Source organism: Leopardus geoffroyi, chromosome B2 (genome assembly GCF_018350155.1).
Source record: "Leopardus geoffroyi isolate Oge1 chromosome B2, O.geoffroyi_Oge1_pat1.0, whole genome shotgun sequence".
Lineage (NCBI taxonomy): Eukaryota > Metazoa > Chordata > Mammalia > Carnivora > Felidae > Leopardus > Leopardus geoffroyi.
In genome coordinates this window covers 69,549,073-69,569,251 of record NC_059332.1, presented here as the reverse complement: position 1 = coordinate 69,569,251, position 20,179 = coordinate 69,549,073, and positions in this window count along the sequence as shown.

Here is a 20,179-nt window from a genome sequence, read left to right as displayed (position 1 = left end):
ATCAGTATATTGATGTCAACAAAATATTTGCTGGGATTTTGAATACAATTACATTGAATCTACACATCAAGTTGGAAAGAACTGACATTTTAATATTGAAGTTTTCAATCTTTGAACATGAAATATCTCTCCATTTATTTATATATCCTCTGTACAGTTTATTTTATCACTGTTTTAACATTGTCTTTATAATATTTTTATTCTGTCTGTTCCCTAATAAGAATGAGTTTCTTGGAAATAAATCTAAAGTAAAGATTACCAAATATTTCTTAGAAAATGCTGTTAGGAGGTAAATGTGTAAGGAAGTAAATAAGGCAGAATTGGAGAGACATATTGACAAAATTGCAAGTGAGACATCATCCAATCTTTTAGGTGCCCTGAGCTAAGATGGCTCTTCAGAGCAGTACAAACTTAAAGTGGATGCTCTTGAAGGCTGTTAACATGCTTCACAGATCTTCACATTTTGTACCTATTTTTGTATTTCCAACTACATTATTTTCCCTAAATCTTCAATTCCCTAATCTTTTTATTTACTTTTCCAGGTCCCAGGCCATCCAGCCAGGTTATTCACCCTGCCTATGCATCTATACAGATTCTTCACTCAGGCCATTTTTGTCACCCAAAGTGAATGAACAAATGCATCATCTAAGGCTTCTTTCCATTGAAAGATTCCTTCTCACTGGTATCATTCAGGACCATCCCTGACTGGAGCTATTATGCGGTTGTAGTCCATTAATAGCTCACATAGATTTGCTGAACCAATCCATTTATGACAAACAACATCATCCTTTTTCTTCTTCCATTAATTGGCTATAAATAATCTCTCACATGATCATAAGGTGAGTTAAGCATGAGACACTGGTGCAACAATGGTGGTTGACATAATGGGCAACCTATTTGTGCACCTTGCATGGTCACTCTGGCCCTGCTCTTGTATGATCCCAGATGTGTCACTTTCGTCTTATGATGGATTGCTGTTGGACTCATCCAACTTTGTGATATGTTGGGCTTGACAGAATCTGATGAATGATAGGCAGCTTCGACCAGAAGATCTCAGTGTTTTACAGTCCGTTGCTCCATCTGTCTCAGGAGGAGTAGTATGAAAGGAGATACTTTTGGAATAGTTTATGGTCCTTTGTAGATGTCATGACCTTGCTCTAGAACTATAGTGGTTGATGTTATAATGCACTATTGTGCCTATCATTAACTCTACTTGATATCTTTCCATCAAAAAATACTCCCATTGTACTGCCCAATATGGTAGCCACTAGCCACATGTGACGATTTAAATTTAAATTAAGTTAAATAAAATTTAAAAACTACCAGTTGTTTCTAGTTTTTGCTATTCTCAATAATGCTGCTATGGGCACCTGTACACATGAATTTGGTGAAACTATGTATGTATGCAATTTTGTTGTGGTTACAAGGAAGAGTAACACTGATGGGCTACAACTACCACACCATTTTTTCCCCAAAGAAATTATATCAATGTGCACTCGCACTGGAAATGTATTAGTGGTCCAGTTGGCTCACATCTCTCCCACATTTGCACTTAGTATAGGCAGGGTTTTTTTTAAGTTTATTTATTTATTTTGAGAGACAGAGGGGGGTGGAGCAGAGAGAGGGAGAGAATTCCAAGCAGGCTCTGCTCTGAGCACAGAGCCTGATGTGGGGCTCAAACTCACAACTGTGAGACCGTGACCTGAGCCAAAACCAAGAGTCAGATGCTTAACTGACTAAGCCACTCAGGCACTCCAAGGCAGTTATTTTTAATGTAATATATTTTAACCATTTTTCATGGGCATGAAATAGTATTAATTGTAGCTAAGTCACCCAAGATAAAATACCTTAAAAATTTATAGTGATATTTTTACTTAAAGTTCAAGACTACAGAACTTTTATTTGCTGTCTTCTCTGTTACATCATTACCCTCTGCTTCTACAAGACACAAGAATGATAGAATTTGAATATGCCATTGCTCATTTGTTTTATCCCATATTATAGGCAAAATAGTCTCAGAATAACTGTACTAATCTTACCAGTTATATGGCTACTTGAACACATTAAGTTTCTTCTCCCTTCTCATTGTAACCCTCCATGAACAAACGTTTATAGGAAATAGCCATTGCATACCATACTTTCTTCCTCTTAGCCTTTATTTCATCATAATTCTATGGGCAATTAACTATATACTCAGTGTTCACCACCAGCCCTTATGTCCATGTCTCTTTAGTCATTTTGGTTGTCTGTACGTTATTTCCTCATAGATTTCTCAGGTAATCCTCATGGGAACAATATTCTTTGAATTCTTACATATTGATAACAGCTTGTATGTGCCCTTTGTAGTTGTAGTCAGTTTCATGGGATATAAAATGGTTCACTTATGAATTCTTTGCTTGACTCTATTAAACATTGTCTCCATTTTCTTCTTGCTTTACTACATATCTTAAAATTTGTGTGATAATCTAATATGTTTTCTCTAATAAAATATATGCCAGTTTTTCTAGGCTTAAAAAAGATTTTTCTTTCTCTTTCAAATTCAGTAATTTCATTTGAATATGCAGTGTGGTGCTGGTGATGCTGGGAAAGCATTCTTAGGTTCAGGATATGTTATCTCAAGATGTAGTTTCATATTGAATTCTGTTGAGGTTACATGGAAGAATAGTTTTATATCATACAATTTTTAAGAAAAATGAGACTCCATTAACTTTTAGGATGAAACACATTTAAGGAAAGCTTTGTTAACTTCATATGACTCCCCCTTCTTCTGTTTTCCTCTAATGTTCAAATAAATGGCAACTTATTTTTTGATATATCGTGGTTCTTGACTTCTCCCCCATCTTGGTTTATCTCTTTAATCTTTTTGTCTATATTTTGATCTACTCCGAGAAGTTTTTCTTCACATTGAGGCCCTGTCCAAAATGGAACTCTTGTGTGTCAGTTTTCAAATTCATAGGTGCTGTACTGCTGCAGCAGTTAAATATTCCTTTTTCATAAAATTATGATACATACAACTATTCCCCTAGGAGACATTGGTAAAGTTAGAATAATTGATTAAATTGGGAAATATTAACATTTTTAAATGTTTTAAATGTTTAATTTAACATTTTAAAATGTTTTAAATGTATTGATATATAATGCCAAGTTTATATCCAGATATTTTGTGCCAGTCTACACCTTTATCACCATGGAAAGGCAAGTTCCATCTCGGCACACCCACGCAGGGACTGAATGTTGTTTTTCTTCTCTGTGTTTGCCAATTTAATGAAAGACGGTTTCTCATTGTTTTAATTTGCCTCTCAACCTCAATCTCTGTCTACAAAACAGAGCAATGCCTAAGTAATACGATGGTAATGAGTTGGTTTTTTTCTTATTTAGAAAAAAGTAGTATATTTGGTTTGAAACCCTAAAGTAATTGTGGAAGGTCTTAGATGTTACATGAGGCAACAAAACCCAGATTGACCATGACTGTTTTTTTCTCCGTTATTCATGTCAGAATTAAAGGATTCCTCCAGACTCTTGTCATTAGGCTGTTCTTGCTGTTCTCCTGTTCTCCTGCTGTTCTCCCTTCTCTTCCTGATGATGCTCCTTAATTCTTCCATGTAGTTTCAATACAAACTTCCTCTTTTATGCTACAGAATACTGTTTTACACTATCTTCTGTCCTTCTACCACTTCACTTAAACCCCAACAAACACTCTCTCACACACACACACACACACACACACACACACACACACCTTACTTTCTCATGGGAAGTGGTTTTTGCATTCAACTCTGGATACTCCACAATCCTCAGATCAAAGCTGAAGTTTCATTTTTGCAGGCTGGGAGAAGTAAGAAAATGCAATGATTTGGGGCACCTGGGTGGGTCAGTAGGTTAAGTGTCTGACTCTTGATCTCAGTTCAGATCATTATCTCATGGTTCTTGGATTCGAGCCCCATGTCAGGTTCCACACTGACAATGTGGAGTCTGCTTGGAATCCTCTCTCTCCCTCCCACTCTGCCCCCTCCCACTTGCACACAACTCTCTGTCTCTCTCAAAATAAATAAATAAACTTTTTAAAAAAGAAAGAAAATGCAACGATTTATATGCAGTAGTAGAAACAGAAGTTTTGAGTGTAATACCTGTGCTATTGGGAAACCAGCAGGAAGGAAACTAGAATTTACTCAGAAAATTTTTTCTTGGGCATTGCATCTAGTACTTTTTGTGCTATGTTGTTAATCAATCCTTAACATCTAGTGAAATAGAAATAATTACCCCTATTTTACAGAAGAGGAGACTGAGGGCTTAAAAACATTACATGAACTGCCCAAGGACACAGAGGTATTAGATCGCTCTTACACATTACATGTGTAAGAGCTTAGACCTGTTAGATGCCAGAGTCAATTTCTTCTCATACTATCAAACCACAGATAATATGTTTCTATGAGGTCTTTATAACTGATGCTGTTTGGGCTGTGATAAAATAGGGCATCTGTTTTAGCTTATTGTGCTTTGTAAAAGTAAACATCTTTTAAATATCCATTTTTGCCTATAGGCACACTTTTGTAACCATCTCATATGAATGAGGAGTTTTCAAATACCTTTCATGGAGATCTTTGAGACTGTTCCTAAGTAAACAGATTTAGAAACCTAAGTCGTGTGTGTGTGTGTGTGTGTGTGTGTGTGTGTGTGTGTTAAACACATAAAAATATATAAGTATTTATGGTCTGGACTTCAAATATGATTAAAATTACTTACCTTATTAGTATGCATTTTAAACTGTATATTAAAGTTAGAATGAGTCATAAGTATAATAATAACTTGATATTTCCCAAATCTGATTAAAACAGTTATATCATGCTGTAATTTAAATCTGTTCTGTTTTCAGTTCTATGAGTGTTGCCTATGAGGGGCAAAGAAAAGGAAATGAGTAGGTGTGTGTTGGGGTGGACTGCATGATTTTCCTGCAAACTTTGTCTCTTTTCTAGAAGTTTGGTTAACTTTAATGCCCTGTGTTCTCCTAAACTAGGCCTAGACAGATTAACATGACATTTTAAGGGAAATTGCATACAATTTGCTAAATTTACCATTAAAGACTCTCTCCCTTCTTAACACACTCCTCCATTCTGCAACACAAAAGTCTTAATTTAATAATTTAATTAATTTCAGAGTACAGTATTTAGAGAAAGGAGGAAGATTTTTACATTGGAAGATTTTTTCCATATTACCACAATGAATACTTCCAGATATATGTTATTCCATTTTTAAAGTTTAAGTCTGGCTAAGTTTTATTGATTCCATTCAATAAAGAGCACTTTAATAATAATAAAAGAAATCACCCATGTTGAGACTATTTTAAAACCATGACAATAAAGAGAAAAATCAAAAAGCCTCCTAGTTTTTACTTTATTTTTTCTCTGTATTTTGCTTATGTGGGTTATATTACAGAATACTTGTTCTTTTCTGAAATGCATAGTAAAAAAATCTAAAATAATTGCTTTTATGAATATATTATTATATTTAATGATAACACTTTTTCTCTAGCATTGTGATCAGTATGTCACAATCTTGTTCATTCAGGACTCTGATGAGAAAAGTGGCAAGCCATCCTTCTGAGGCATGAATCATTTAACCAAAAAATATATATAAATCAAAATAAACTCTCAATTAGATATGTTAGCATAACCTGGCTTTGCCCCTTCAAGTAATTTTATTGATCTTCCTAAATCTATATGCATGGGGAAAACAGATTGCTTAGAAATTATCCTTCTTTCTAATGTCAAAATGTCATCTGAAACAAACCAAGCTTTCCTGACTTTGATCTTGAGAATTTTAATACCCAGGCAAAGTTATTTGAAACTGTAAAAACTTTCAGTTATTTGAAACTGAAAATTTTGTTTTGACTTCTTCAAGCCTGTGCCTTATATGAGAACTCTTTGACCTTTGTTGTAAAACATGTGTTTGTTTCTCATGGAAATTTTAATTGCTAAATTATACATACATATAGGTATGTATGTTATATATAATAAAATACTAATAATTTTATAATATTATGTAGTTTGAATCACTTGGCTCAAATTTAGGTATCACCATTATATGGTCATGTGGCTTTGGGCAAATAAGTTACTTTTCCTAAACTTTAATTTCTTCACTTGTAAAACAGTAATTAGTAATACCTACTTTATAGGATTTTACAAGTGGTAGTTAGGACAAAATACAATGTGCATATTAAATATTTATCTAATGGAAAACAGTTACTGTTAGAAACTGCAGTCATAGTATTATTCTTAATGTTTAAAAAAAAATGTCAAAATTGACCATTGACCAAATAAAAGCTCTACTTCAGACCAGATTTCTAGTCAAATGGATAAAACGTTTTAATGTTCTAGTATTATTTATATTACATATATAATTTGAACAAATATGTATTTTAGTGGAATAATTGCATAATGACTATTTTATATACATACATATGTGTATGTAATATAGCCTTTGTATATAACGTGTGTGTTCATACATTCTTCAAATGAAAGAAGGTTAATATTTATTGGTCATTAGATATGAAGGCACTTAATAAATACTTTTAAATAAATGAATGAAAGACTTTGAGAATATATTTTACAATCTTTGTATTTCATATGAGCTTCAAATTGAAGCTTAGAGAGAACAGAAAATATGCACAGGGCCAGCTAGCCAATTGGAATAAAAACCTAACTTTTAGACATAAACTAGTTTGATTTCAAAACCTATGTTTTACTAATGCATGAGGGATAACATACAATAGGCTGGATTATATGTATTTAGAGACTTGAATAGAAAGAATGCATTTACAGAAACAAAAAACTACAGGAAAATTTTGCTATGTATTATACATAGCTCATTCTGCATTAGAACTTTATTTGAAACAATACAGTTATTAATCCTGTCTTTATGTGATCACAAAATCCTTTATGATCAAATTTGGGGAGTGAATTAGATAATGCTAACCAAAGAATAAAAAGTAAATATATTTGAATTTTTCTTTGCTTTTTGAAATTTTTTAGTAAGTCTGGAAAAATTAATATTGCCAGTTATTTAAATTCATCACTGTTAATATACAACTCATTTGGGAGGAAGATAACACTGTCTAATATAAGAGCTACTACAAAAATAAGCAGTAAATGGTCTTTAAATGACTTATTTTCTATTGGAGAAAATATACTATAATTATATATATACATTCATATATATTTTAATTTTGAAAGAAAAATATATCACCCTGAGGAATACAAGCACAATATTAATGACCAAGGTTCTAAGGCAGAAAACAAATGCATAGGTACTTTCATGTAAGATGAGGTTACCAAATTTATCAAGCAATACTGTCTCATTTCCAGTTTTATTCCATGAAAAAGTATCTTGATTATCTTATCCACCCTGACTGTACCTGACATAATATTAGTAAGACCTTATTTAGATACCATTCTTTAATATCTAAAGGAGATTTTTAAAAAATTCAGTATTGTACTGCCTAGTTCTACTCACATTATGAAATAAATAATATACAGTTTCCTAACATGCATTCATTGATTTTAAAAAATATTTATTGACTCTCTGCTACAAGTCAGGTAATATATGTCATTGATATGACACTCAACCAAACCATTCATGTTCTCTGCATCTTGCTAGACATTAAATAAATCTTACCCAAATTGTCTAATAAAAGAACATTGCTAAATAAACTTTTTAAAATCCATGCATGTTATTCTCCAATGTTGAATCTCTTAGTAAATCCTCTTGGCTTTGCCTCCAGAATATATTCAGATCCCAACCTCTTCTTATCATCTCCATTGCTACTTGATCCTAGCTCCTATTTTCTAGCTCCAGATTAATTATAATGGCTTCCCACTTGCCTTCTTCTCTCTGCCCTCACCTCTGCCTTATCTCTCAGTGTTTATTTTCAACACAATAAACTTTAAAAATATGCTAGATGGGGGCGCCTGGGTGGCGCAGTCGGTTAAGCGTCCGACTTCAGCCAGGTCACGATCTCGCGGTCCGTGAGTTCGAGCCCCACGTCAGGCTCTGGGCTGATGGCTCAGAGCCTGGAGCCTGTTTCTGATTCTGTGTCTCCCTCTCTCTCTGCCCCTCCCCCGTTCATGCTCTGTCTCTCTCTGTCCCAAAAATAAATAAACGTTGAAAAAAAATTAAAAAAAAAATATGCTAGATGATGTAACTCTTTCACTTAAAATCTTCCAGTGACATAACATCTCACTCAGAATTCAGATTCTAAGTTCTTGCCATTGCCTTATCTGGAATATTTTTGCCTCTGTATCCTTTGTGACCTCTTCTATCAATCCTTTCCCATGTAGTCCCACACTCAGATGTCACCTTGATTTTGCTATTTCTGAAACATGCCAAACACAATCCTCCCTTAAATTCATTTAATACTGTTTTGTCTTCATTTCAGTCTACAACATGTTTTCCTCAGGAATCCACTGGCTTACATTTTTAGTCCCTTCAGAGACCAACTCTTAGGGAGGTCTTCTCTTATCCCTTTTATAGAAAAATGACTCCAGCCTCCAGCCCTTTATTCCTTTATCTGCTTTATTATTCTCCATATGATGTATCACTGTCGAACATCATTTGTTCCCTGTACAAGTTCCACTATGAGAATCAGCATCTCTAGTCAAGGAAGATGTCTTCTATTATTTAATTATTATATCTCACCATCCTTTACTGTTTCTCTTCCAGGAAAAACAATATTACTTGTATATTAGTGCTTTTGAATCTGTTCTTAAAGGTTCTAGTATTTTTACTTGTTATTTATATATTTTTGTTGTTGCGAGTTATAGGATTTTTTTGAAATTTTGATTAGTTTTAGGACATGCCTATCAGGGTTCCCCCCCACCCCAATTTTATCAATTGAAATTTTATGTTTAGAAATTATATTATTTCTTTACATTGTTTTTGGTTCTGTGTTCCTCTTCTTGAGACTCATTAATGTTACTCACGAATGTTTTCTACCACCTCAATACAAGCTAACAATTTAACATTTGGCTTTATTTCCTTACCTTGTATCCATAAATTATTTTAAATGGCATACTTACTTTTATCTTCGTGGACATTGTTTCCTGGGTAAATAAGTTGTCCAGGTGTCTCATGTAGTGGCTACTGGGAGAAAGTGATAAATCAGTTGCAGATGATGACCTTCTCCCATGGATCATTGGCTGACCTGGGAAGAATGGGTAGCTTATCTGATTCCAGGTTTCTTCATGTACAAGGAAGGATCCTGTAAAACACTGTGAGGTAATTAAGTTCACTTGGATAGAACCTCTCCAGTGTTTCCATCAACTCAATCAGACACAGAGAGCCCTACAGCAGAGTACCTTTAGAACTTTCTTCACACCATCAAAGCAATGATCTGACATCTATAATAGTTGGGGTTTTCTGTGGACTTTCTCCCAGATTCTACTGGAAAGTTGGGAGCCCTTGAATTACCTAGGCATCCCAGACAATTTTCCTCTGGGACCTTATGGCCTGCAGTGCACTGAGATTTCCCCCTATCTACCCATCTCACTTATTTTATTTTTGAGTACTTTTGGTAAGGACTTAGAAGACAGGTAAGGAAAATGTGTATGTTTCCAACATCTTCTCAAAATCATGCTTTGGGTATCATATTTTCTTTACATACTATAAAACCACCTAACAGTCAGTATATGGGAACTAGAAAAGAATGTGTTATTGCATTTAAGGAGGCAAACTTAAAACAATGATTATGATGATGATGATAAAAATACCTATCTGCAAAAGGTCAGAAACCATAGACACAAGAAAACTAATAGATCTTGTAATCACGTTCACTCATTCATTCATTTAGTTATTCAGTAGTGTTTATTTGCATTCATGAAATGTGAGACACTTTTCTATTGGAGATACAAAGATGAGTAAGACAAAATCCTTCTTTTTAAAGGACTCTCAGTCTCAAAGTTTTGATAACGTTTTTGTAGCAATGTGGTAGTAATAGTAATCAACATTTCTTGCACACCTAGAATATTTAATTTTTTTCTAAGTGCTCTGCATGTGTTTTTTTAATTTACATGCATTATCTCATTTTAATGTTCAAACTTTTCTATGAGATATGGATCTTATTATCTTCATTTTACATCTTAGAAAACAAAGGCATTGGGACACTAAGCAGCAAGATCGCACAACTAGTATAGGTGTTAGAATTCAAATTCAAGTAGTCTACCTCCAGAATCACATTGCTAGTTACTATGACGTATATATAGCATGCATAGTTTATAAATGCATTCAGTAAAAAATATAATAAATGGGGCGCCTGGGTGGCTCAGTTGAGTAAGTATCTGACTCTTGGTTTCCACCTCAGGTCATGATCTCATGGTTATGGGATTGAGCACCATGTCCGGCTCTGCACTGACAGCACAGAGCCTGCTTAGGGTTCTCTGTCTCCCTCTTCTCTCTGTCCCTCCCCCCCCCCCACTCTCTCACTCTATCTCAAAATAAATAAACAAACAAACAAACTTTAAAAATATATATTTGCTAAAAAAAAAAAAACTTAAAAAGTCATCTAGGCAACACAGATAACGTAGGTAGGAAAGATCTGTTCTGTGGAATAGACACCTAAGAGAGTCCTTGGTAATTCCTGTGATTATCAACACAACGTTAATCCCACTGGGTTAGCTGAGAAGGTTGAAAAAATGTGAGAAAAATTATTACAAAAGAACACAATAGAGAAGATGTAATGTAGAAAAATCATACAGTTTTAGATGGAAAACTGACTTTGAATCTTCAAATATATGGGCAATTAATTTTTTAAAACTCCTTTGCATTATGAAAATTAATATGCCAACACTTATAAAATACATTTTGGAGTTGAAGAACACACAAAGTAGTTTTGTAAAAAAAAAAAGAAAAAAATTCTATCAGATTAAATAGTAAGAATCATTGAGAAACCTTGACAAGCAGACACAACTTATTTCCATTTTAGTCAAAACAAAAAAAGAAAAGACAATCCTTAGTTTAATCATTTGAACATCTAAGCAAACATGGGTATGATGATATAACAAGTCTTAGCTAGGAGTAAAAGTTTAGTGTTCTATTACCGAAAAAAAAGCAGTGTTAATTCTCCTAATATGAGCTGTGTTTCTCTCACATCTATTCAACCCAACATGTGGCAAAATAAATTGTCAAGCCAAATGAACCCAACAAACCATGTCTATCATATATCAACTTTGTAGAGAATCTTGAAATTATTCTTCATGCACTGCCTTTCTATGGTGAAAACATATTAATTGACAGAAATAGTAAGAAAATTGAGCTTCATTTTGGGCAGGGTTATGAAAAGACAGCACTCTCAGACACTTCTATTTTAAATTTTTCATGGCTTTATTCCTAACTGAATATCTCAATTTTCTTGGATGGCAAAGATGAAATTAACTTGAGTACCCACAGTCACTCATTGTTATGTCCATATCTATGTAGATTTCTTTATAACTGTTATGTATACATTTATGCTATCACAGACGAATGGTTTTACTTTTTTCTTTCTACACTTTTGTAAAATTTGGCCTTGCCTTCATGCACAAAGATTTTCAATTTAATGATGAATAAAAGTAATAAGACTAAACAACCTGTATTATTCCCAATTTTACTATTTCATAATTAAGTATGATATTAGGTGCATTTTTTAGTGGATGCTCTTTATTGGATGAAGAAAACTCTAGACTATTGCAAATTTTCTGAGATTTTAGAGTTATGAATGAATGTCAGATGCGTTTTCTATACCTACTGAAATTTGTACACACATATTTAATCTATTAATATAGTGAGTTACATGGATTGCTTATTTAACATTGAGCCATCATTGTAATATTGTACTTTTAAATACATTGCTGGATTTGTTTTGGTAATTTGTGACAATGATTTTGTCAAGGGTTATAGTGGTGTGTAATTTCATTTTCATTTCATTTTGGTTACTTTACTTTTCTTTTTCTGACTTCTTTTGTTCTAATCTAACAAGTATTTAAAAGTTTTTCCATTATTTCTCCTCTGTTAGCTATTTTTTTTCTTTTGGTCATGTTTTTAGTATCATTGACTTATTGGTTACTATAAAAATTACAAAATTCAACCTTAGTTTAAAAACAGTCTACTTTATGTTAGTATTTTTATTACCTCTCACAATATGGCTATCTCTTGCATTGCCTTTTGTGATACAAATTGCTTGTATGAGACAACTTTGATTATGTCTGACATCTGTTATGTCCTTGGTTTTTGATTCCTTTTTCTTCCAATTTCACTCTGGACATTTCTGCTCTTTGGATTGCTAAACATTTCTTTAACTATATCCAGACTATTGTTAAAGACATACAATATATTCTTTATTTCATATATTTATTACTGTAGCTTAAAAGTGGTAACTGCGTTGTTTTATTAGGTTCTACTTTTCAATTTTAAATACTCTACTGATTTATCCAATTTATCCACATATGGTTCTATTAAATCTAGTTAGATTCCTGTTGTTAATCACAATGTCAGGATCACCTCTGGTTTTACTCCTATTGGCTGATTTAACTCTTCTTCATCAGTGAAATTTTTCTGCCTCTCACCATATGTAGTAACTTTTCATTTATGAAGTGCATTGAGAATGATATAATGTAGAGTTTATAGATAATATTTTCCTCCAAAAAGTGATGAGTTATATTCTGTCTGAAGTTATATTACCCATGGATCTTTCTAATCCTATTATTGAAGCATGTTTTTCTGATTGATTAAAGTAAGTCTACTTTTCTCTTTTTTCTAGTCTTTTTCTCCTGTGCTTTACAGCCAGGGTATGTAGTGTACATATTTTCTGAGATCCCAACTCAATAGTCAATGTATGTATCACGATCCCTCTACTATGGCTTGACCTGAACATCAACATTTTTCCAACACTTAGTAAAAATAGCTGATCAGCAATCAGGTTCCCTTCAACTATATTCTCTCTCTGTCTCTGCCTTTGTCTCTTTCCTTTTTCTCACCTCTAATAGTCTCAATCTTTGCAAAAATAGCATAGAAGTTGGCCAAAGATGAAACGGAAATATTTCACAGGGCTTAGGGTTTCTGTTTTGCAAATACTTTCTCTCTGGTACCCTGTTCCTTCCATCATTTTTCCTGCTTTAGTAGTATTGAAGCGAATCAGTACTGAAACACAGGAGTTCAAAAAATACCCTCAGACAGAGCACTAGTGAAATGTGGGTTTCACCTACTCTGCTTTCCTTCCCTCAAGAATCATAGCTTAGTGTTGGTTACTGTATAGTGCCTGCAGAGAGTTATTTATAATTTTCTACATCTTTTTATTTTGTTCTGCTTATTTTTAGGTACTTAGGAGGGTAAGTTTTTCATGCCCAGAACCAGAAGGCCCATAGTCATTTAGTTATCTTAAAATATTTATTGTAAGAATGAATTGGTTTCTGGGAATCCAGTGATGTGCAAAATAACAGTTTCTGCTTTCAAAGACCTTATGTTTTCATGGAGGATGAAGACAACTGGAGAGACACAGCATTCTCTCTGGCAAGGAATTTTTAAAGTTCATAAAGCACTCCAGAAATCGACTAAAAATATCTTTAAAAGTCATCATTTCCTTTTCCACAATTCCGCACAGAATTGCTCTGGCAACAGAATATAGATAAGATATCCAGCTCTAAATTTCTGGCATAAATTATAAGTCTCTGAAGTTGGTCATTAAAATATTGATGAAATCTTAAAAATGCAACATTCTTATTTTATTAAAATTATGACATATACTTCATTGTGCTTTGTGCCCCTATTTGTACATACGTTTTGAGATTCATGGCCATAGTTCTTTTGGAAGAGAAAGGTAGAGGGAAGAAACTAGTCAAGGTATCTCAGTCTGCATAAATATTTAATTTGAAATAAACATAATACATATTTATATGTGGATAACTACTAAATAATAGAAATTATTTTTCTATAAGCAACTAAAGTTAGCATTTCTTTCCATATCAAGGAATTAGTAATTCCTAAAACCTTCCATTGTATCTTCACTCTTTATCTTCAGTTAATGTACGTTAAGTCAGATAGTATGGAGTATTCTAGCTATGAACAAGCAGCTTTTAAATGCTTTTTAAGGCAGTTGCATGTAATATCCTAGAATTTGGAGAGTAACGTAAGAATTTTTCTTTACCAATACTTTCAAAAAGAAGGATATTTCTCATTAAAGTTTGAATAAATTACTCACAAATTAACAGAATTATAGTTATGTCTATGTTTTTCAGTATGTGGTTTTAATATCCCCAATTATTTTCAATAAATTTTATTAATGCTTCTGGTATTTTTATGTAAGGAAAGGCTTACCACAGGTCAACAATTTCTGGTCAAGAAAGTATGTGAAAACTTAAAAAAAAAAAAACAAGAACACTGCAGCTAATGTAACATGTGTATGGTTTTGCTGAAGATGTGCTGATTTGGTTATTGCTTCATGAGGCTTTTACCGTGCATCTTAGAGTATTTAGATGGCCTTAGTTACCCTGACTTACAGAAAACATATGACCTGCTATATAAGACTCAGGTTAAAGCACATTTACGAAGGTCTTTCCATTTTCTGTACCCATCTTAAAGATCAGTATGGGAAACAAGATACTAGAGACGGTTTCTCAAATTCTGCATCTGTTGTTAATTTGGGTGTGACAATTACTTGTCGTGATGAACTGTCCTAAGAATTGTTGAATGTTTAGCAGCACCCTTGGCTTCTACATACCAGTAGGTGTATATATATTTCCACAACCAAAATTGTGTCCAGTGATTGCTAAATGTGAGTTAGATACAAAATTGCTCTTAGTTAGCAACCATTGTACTGAAGGAAATAACTTAGTTCCCACTAGAGAAGCATTGGGAAATATATGTCCATAGTGGCAGAATGGTAGAGCAGAAATGGAACAGCAAAATGACAGGAACAGCAACTAATGCATGTAATGCTTACTATTACTATGTGCTAGGCATTGCTATAAGTTTTTTTGCCTATATTCAGTTATGTAACACTCTCTACAAGGTTAGTAGTTAGGTATTATTCTCTGCATTTTACAGATGAGGGAACTGAAGAATAAAAATTTGATTGCCCAAGGTCAAATGATCAGTAAGTAGCTTTACTCCTAAGAAGCATATTTCTAGCGTAAGAACTTTTTTGTGTGTTTGTTTTTATATATACTTTTACTTAGAATAGTTTTAGATTTATAGAAAAGCTGCAAAGATAGAGCCAGAGTTCCCACATAACTTACACCCAGTTTTTCCTATTGTTTCCCTTAACTTATATTAGTATGGTACATTTGTCCAAGTGACGAATACCTATGGGTACATAATGATGAACAAAATTCCTATATTATTCAAATTTTCTTAAATTTTACCTAATGTCCTTGTTTTCTTCCAGAATCTCACCCAGGATACCACATTACATTTAGTATCTTCTTATTTTAGGCCTCTATAGAGTGTGACAGTTTCTCAGTTTTGAAGCGTACTGGTTAGGTATTTTGTAGAATGTTCATTAACTGGGGTTTATTTGATGGGTTTTTTTCCTGAGTATAGTGGGGTCATGGGATTTGGGGATGAAGAGCACAGAAGTAAACTGACCTTCTTATCACATCACATCAAGAGTAGTACATGCTGTCATGTGAATGGTCACTGCTGATGCTAACCTTGCTAACCAAGATGCAATAGTGTTTGTCAGATTTCTGTAAGGTTTCTCTTTTGTTTGCTTGGTTGGTAAGGTTACTCTTCTTTAAGTGTAAAATTACTCTTTGTTCCCCTCCCCCTACTTTTCATTAAGTACCTTTGGGGAAAAGGTTGTTATGTGCAGCATAAAATTAAAGAGTCAGAAGTTATGCTCTATCATAAATTTATTTAATTTATGTACATTAACTACTTGGAATTTTTCTGAATATGAAATATGTTTAATATATCAATTATTTATTTTTTTCAATCATCTTGTATCAATATGGACTCATGACTATTTATTCTATACTTTGGGTTACAACCCAGTACTACTCTTTTTTACTCAAATTTTTCCAGCTTTGGTCATTGAGGGTTTTTTCAGTTGGCTCCTAGTTCCCTTTGACATATTCTCATCATTGTGTGTGTGTGTGCGTGTGTGTGTGTGTGTGTGTGTGTGTGTGTGTGTGTTTTAAGCATCTTCTTAATTTCTGGCCAAATAGGATGTTCTATGTTCATCCTGTATATTCCTGCCTTGGCCCTAGAATAAACCATTTCTCCTAGTCAATTTTATTGGAGAAGGGTATCAGAAAGCAAGATATATGGTAACTAGGCTCTCTCATCTAACAGAGCAAGAGAATACATCTTTCTTTTTTTTTTTAATGTGAAATTTATTGTCAAATTGGTTTCCATACAACACCCAGTGCTCATCCCAGCAGGTGCCCTCCTCAATGCCCATCACCCACCCTCCCCTCCCTCCCACCCCCCATCAACCCTCAGTTTATTCTCAGTCCTTAAGAGTCTCTTATGGTTTGCCTCCCTCCCTCTTTGTAACTTTTTTTTTCCCGTCCCCTCCCCCATGGTCTTCTGTTACATTTCTCAAGATCCACATATGAGTGAAAACGTATGGTGTCTTTCTCTTCCTGACATTTCACTTAGCATAACACTCTCCAGTTCCATCCACATTGCTACAAAAGCCATATTTCATTCTTTCTCAAGTAGTAAGTCTTGCCAAGTAGTAATGAGAATACATCCTTCTAATCTAACACAGGTATATACAGATATCTATAAATATTTCTATATGTATCCATCTGTATTTATATTAAGCTTAACAATAGTTCATATTAATATATTTGTATCTAGTTCATTACATATGAAGAATTCAAGCTTTCTCCTCCTGCTTATCTGTAACCTCCTACTCCAACAGTGAGAGAAGCCTGTTTACTTAATTGCTCAGTACCATTCGTTTACTTAATTGCTCAGTACCATTATAAGTGTATAGCAGTACAAGAATTTTAATCCATACTTATCCTTAGAGAAACAGTGTATCAAGCAGACTACAATTCTAATGTGAAGTTCCTTTTGTCTTTGGCCATATAGTTTATACTCATTTCCAAAATTACTTAAATCAGCAACTTTTTCCCCACCATCCTCAGTAAGTTTATTTTGTACATTTTTTTTATTTTTTTTCAACGTTTATTTATTTTTGGGACAGAGAGAGACAGAGCATGAACGGGGGAGGGGCAGAGAGAGAGAGGGAGACACAGAATCGGAAACAGGCTCCAGGCTCTGAGCCATCAGCCCAGAGTCTGACGCGGGGCTCGAACTCCCGGACCGCGAGATCGTGACCTGGCTGAAGTCGGACGCTTAACCGACTGCGCCACCCAGGCGCCCCTATTTTGTACATTTTAAATACAGTTAGATTCTTTTGCTAAGGTCTGTATTTCATCCTGGGATTCTGATCACTTCAATGATTTTTTTAAGTTGCATATATTAAGGTTTACTCTGTGGTGCAACATCCTATGCATTTTGATAAATGTAAGTATCATATACAACAGTTTTATCACTCTACAATATATCTTGTTTCTCTATCAGTTCAAACCTTCTCTCTCCTCAAATCTCTTGCAACCACTGATCTATTTATCATTTCTATCATTTTACCTTTTCTGGAATCTCATATAAATGGAATACAATATATAACATTTTTAAAATGGCTTCCTTTATTAAGAATTATTCATTTAAGATCAATCAATCATGTATGATTTCATGGCTCATTTCTTTTCATAGCTGAATAGTATCTCATTGTATCAATGTCTTTATCAATTTACCCAACTTCACATAGCCTTTGTCTGAGACTTCCATAAGAAGTTTTGTAGTTTGCATTTACAATTAAGTCTTTGATCCATTTTGAATTTATTTTGTATAAAATATAAGTTCTGTGCCCAAGTTCTTTTTTTGCATATAGACATCTAATAATTTCAGCCCATTTGTTGAAAAGACTATGCTTTCTCTATTGAATTGTCTTTATATCTTTGTCAAAATAAGTTGACAATATTTGTGTGGTCATCCATATTTTCCATTGATCTATGTTTTTATTCTTTCACCAATACTTTCACCAATACTCTTTTGAATATTATGAAGGTTTGTAGTAGGAATTAATATTGGATACTGTTGATTTTCTAACATTGTTCTTTTCCAGTATACTGTGGGGTATTCTACATTCTTTGTCTTTCCATATAAAGTTTAGAATCAGTGTGTTGTTATCTAAAAAAAGCCCAGTAAGACTTATATTTGGAATTGTGTCATATCTATTAATCAACTTTGGAAGAACTGACATTCTAACAATATTCATTCTAAGAACATAATCTCTCCATTTATTTACATCTTTGATTTTTTTCCTCAGCATTTTGTAGTTTTCCACATAAAGGTACTGTATATATTTTGTAAGACTTATCCCTAAATACATCATTTTATTAAATGCTATAGTAAATGACATGTATTTTAATTTTTTTAACTCCAGTTGATTGTAGCTGGTATATGTGAAAGTGACAGACTTTGCACATTAACTTTGTATCCTGTGACCTTAAGTATATTTATTCAGTAGTTCCAAAAGAGCTGTTTTTATGTCTGTAAATTCTTCAGGGTGTTTTACATTGATGACCACGTCATTTATTTTTTATTTTTATTTTTTTTTCAACGTTTATTTATTTTTGGGACAGAGAGAGACAGAGCATGAACGGGGGAGGGGCAGAGAGAGAGGGAGACACAGAATCGGAAACAGGCTCCAGGCTCTGAGCCATCAGCCCAGAGCCTGACGCGGGGCTCGAACTCCCGGACCTTGAGATCGTGACCTGGCTGAAGTCGGATGCTTAACCAACTGTGCCACCCAGGCGCCCCTGACCACGTCATTTAAATACAGTTTTGCATGAAGAATAGTCGGTCAGCTGAAAAGAAGATTTCTCAATCTCTGGTTGACCATGGGCGACTAATAGTTCTAGACACTGCTCTTCAGCCTCATTAAGTGAGGTTTAAAGTGTTAAAGCTTCTTATTTTGAGCTTTAAGCTTTTGAGAGGAAATCAATTTGTCTGAAACCTTCTAGTGTGCACTTGAATCAACATAAAGTAAAGAATTACAGGTAAAACATAACATGAGTGAACAAAAAATCATGACTGCCTTTTTCTGTTATGCTATCCAAAGTTTTGGTCATCCTTTCTCAAAAATTTTGGTCTTTTTAAGAAAAGTGATACAAATTCCAAATCTACCTTCTATAAAATAATTGCATTAGATACTGAGTTAAGTCAATGTACAGAAAAAAAAATCTAAGAATTAACTAAGAACTAATATGACGTGTCACATAAATCATAAGTGTCACCTTTATTTTTACTTGGAAGAAAAGACTATTATTAAGGAGATGTTCTTCAAAATTTGACCAAATAAAGACCATAGTTGAGTTCATAGAAATGGAATTAAGACTGATGTGTAGACTAATCACTCTTTTCTAGTATAAGTAGCTTAGCCAATGGTAGGTCACAAATAAGATTAGTCTACCAAAGAAACAAGATAACCAGAGAACAAAGGCCAGTATCAGCCTTTGGGAATAAGCATATTAAGCAACCAGAGATTAATTAACTCAGTATATTATAAATTGTTCTTTGAATCCAGTATTTAAAGAAAAGTACTTCTTTAAAGTTATATTTTGATTGTTTTTATTTTTAAAATTAGTTAAAGCTATTGGTAAAGTCAAATGACAAAAGCATTGTTTCTCTTCTATTTTGACTTCAGTAGCAATACAATAGATAACAAAGATCAAAATGACTTTAACAGAAACTTTCATGTACAAAAACATTTTCATAGTTCTTGAGTCCATAAGTCAGGTAAAGGATGTGAGTGTGTTAGTTATGTTGAGTAGCGAAACTATAGACACTGAGGAGGGTGGTTAAAAGATTTCTCTGGAGGAGGTGTTGCTGAGCTGTTTCTTTACTTCTCCGGCAGGTAAAGGTGAGTATGAGTGTGTGCTATATGTGACTTATGATGAGGATGCCTATGTGACATATTAGAAAAATATGAAATATTATTTCCATAGTTGGGATATTTAGAACACTGGTAAGAAAGAAAACTGATGTTGTCTGTGGCCACCATATGGAGGTAATTGTGCTGTGATTAGCCTTTGAAACAAGATTGAAGAATGACGAATAGATTGGATCAAACATTTTA